The sequence below is a fragment of the Lactuca serriola genome, chromosome 9, assembly GCF_051521515.1.
Source record: "Lactuca serriola cultivar US96UC23 chromosome 9, Lser_US96UC23_V15, whole genome shotgun sequence".
Classification (NCBI taxonomy): domain Eukaryota; kingdom Viridiplantae; phylum Streptophyta; class Magnoliopsida; order Asterales; family Asteraceae; genus Lactuca; species Lactuca serriola.
Genome location: NC_136416.1, coordinates 136,159,041 through 136,161,737, shown reverse-complemented (window position 1 = coordinate 136,161,737; position 2,697 = coordinate 136,159,041). Strand labels below are relative to the sequence as shown.

The window sequence follows — 2,697 nt, the reverse complement described above, 5'->3', positions numbered from 1 at the left end:
GATTCCTCAGGATTCTTCAAATGAACTCGGCAAGTAGGTCGCGTCTACTCGGCGAGTAGGTTGCTCCTTGGTCTTCATTAACTCATCATAATCAGCTTCTTCTAGCAGTCTCTCTATTTCCAGTGGGTCTTTTTCAGCATCAAGTTCTTCAGTAAAGGTGATGGTGGACTTGTTTGGATCTTCATTATGCCATTTCTCCATCAATTCATCCAACATATCAATTGAAAATGTTGTGTCATCACTATGCCTTGCGTGCTTCATGGCTTGATCAACCCCAAAAGTGACTGAATCATCCCCCACCCGTAGAGTAAGTTTTGAATCTCGCATGTCAACTATAGCACTTGCGGTGTTAAGGAAAGGTCTTCCAAGGATGATCGGGACTTGAGGATCCGCTTCCATGTCTAGAATTATAAAGTCCGCTGGAAACACGAACTTATCTACCTTCACCAATAGATCTTCACATATTCCTCTTGGGAATGTAATAGTTTTGTTTGCTAAGTGGATTGCCATTCGGATTGGCCTCGGTTCTGGGAGATCTAGTTTCTTGAAAAATGAATAAGGCATGAGGTTTACACTTGCTCCTAAATCGGCCAAAGCATAAATGGTGGCCAAATTCCCAAATTGACAAGGCAATGTTAAGCTTCCCAGGTCACCCTTCTTCTTTGGTAGTTTGTTCAACATGGCAGCTAAGCAATTCTCATTAAGAACTACTTCACTCACTTCTTCCATCTTCCTTCTATTAGTTAGAAGCTCTTTGAGAAACTTGGCGTATTTTGGCATTTGGGCAACTGCTTCTATGAATGGTATGTTGATTTGAAGAGCCTTTATGTGTTCTAGAAACTTCTGGTAGTCTTCTTCATTCTTTTATTTCTTAGCCTTGGTTGGATATGGCAATGGAGGCTGAAATGGCTTTGCAGGAATCTGACTTTTCTGATTAGGCAATGGACTCGTCGAGTCCATATTCTGGACTCGGCGAGTAGGGTCTGTGTCCAGCAGATTTTGACTTTGGATCGGTTTTTCTGCATCCTCCTTTTGTGACTGCTTGGGCTCTTCGTTCTGAATAGGTGCCAGAGGGGTAATTATCTTCCCACTTCTAGTTGTCACAATATTTATATGTGCGCCTCGTGGGTTGTTTTCGGTTTTACTAGGAAGTTCTCCCGGTGATCTTTGATTAATTTGTTGAGCAAGTTGCCCCAGCTGTGTCTCAATGTTGTTGATAGATGCTTGCTGATTACTAAGCATTGTTCTTGTCTCTTGTATTGCAACATCATGGTCATTGTGTCTCTTTTCTGAAGCAGCTACAAAATTAGTAAGCATCTCCTCCAAACTTGGTTTCCTTTCTTGCGTCGGCTCCTCCTTTTGGTAAAAACCTCTTCCTTTTTGTTTAAACTTCTCCTCCTTAGCCCTCTTGTACTCATCATAAGGAATCCACTCTTTCTTGGGTTTCCACCAATCTTCATCATATCGGTCACCACTTGAGTAACATACTTGCACCTTCTTATTCCCATTCTCGTCCAAGTCACAATCTCTAGTAAGATGAGGTCCATTGCAATTCTCACAACCCACCCGAATAGCATGTATCGTTTGATCCACTTTATCCATCCTCCTATCCATGGTTTTCAACATAGCCATGATTACTGACAAATCTTCTGAAGCTACATAAGCTGATCCCCTTGTCACATCATTCCTTGGGTTGTGGTATTCTCTAGAATGCTTAGAGAATTCTTCAATTAATTGCTTTATCATCGGGGGTGCCTTCTTTGTTAGTGGACCTTGCGAGTCAAGTAATTGCCTTGTTGTAACATTTACTCCATCATAAAAAATGGAGACTTCTTGTTGACTATTAAGGCCATGATGTGGGCAATTCCTTAGCAAACTCTTGTACCTCTCCCAAGCTTCATAAAGTGACTCTCCAGCTTGTTGTTCAAAGTTGGCTATGGCTTTCCTTAACTTAGATATCATGGAGGGTGGGCAAAATTGATCAATAAACTCTTCTTTCAACTTGGCCCATGTAGTGATGGATCCAGGGGGAAGTGACTTGAGTCAATCCTTTGCAGCACCCTTCAATGTAACCGGAAGCATGCGAAGTAGCTGAGTTTCGTGAGGCACGTTTGGAACATTAAAATAATCAGCTACATCATTGACTTCATCCAAGTGTTTGTAAGCATCTTCGTGGTCTTTTCCGTAGAAGGGGATCTCCTTGAGTAGAGCAAGAATGTGACCCTTAAGCTCAAAAGTGGTAGTTGCGGGAATTGCGGGTTGCACAAGTCTCGACCCGGTATCATCGCGTATCCTCTTATTCTATTCCCCCATGGGGACGTCATCGATGTTAGCCATAGGAATAGCTAATTCGTCGTCGGAATCGGAAATGTGCCCGAATGTAGGGTCTTCTTCTCCTTCGTTTTCGTACTTGGTTTCCTCTTTGATTGGGTCTTCGCTTGCTAAAGAGGCGTTGGATGCTCCTGATTTGCTGTTCTTCTTCTTCCCAAAAATAGTCTTTAAGTTAGACAAAGGCGACTTCTTAGGTGTATTCGAGCTTTCAACGTCTTTGCCTTTGTTTTTCCTCAACGCGGATTTCGGGTCTTCAAAAGGGGGAACCAGTGGAGTGTTGGATCCTCTGGTCATGAAAATCCTGCAACAAAACAAGCAAAACGCGTAAAAGGAACAAAAAAATGAAAATGAACGAAAATAAAAAAT

At 42.3% G+C, this 2,697-nt stretch overlaps 1 non-coding gene across 1 annotated transcript; it reads left to right on the top strand.

Moving 5' to 3' along the window:
• Nucleotides 1-1,846: 1,846 nt before the first annotated feature.
• LOC145077546 (small nucleolar RNA R71) lies at nucleotides 1,847-1,953 on the top strand. Its single transcript, XR_013693287.1, has one exon. It is a non-coding gene; the product is annotated as a small nucleolar RNA R71 (small nucleolar RNA).
• Nucleotides 1,954-2,697: the final 744 nt, after the last annotated feature.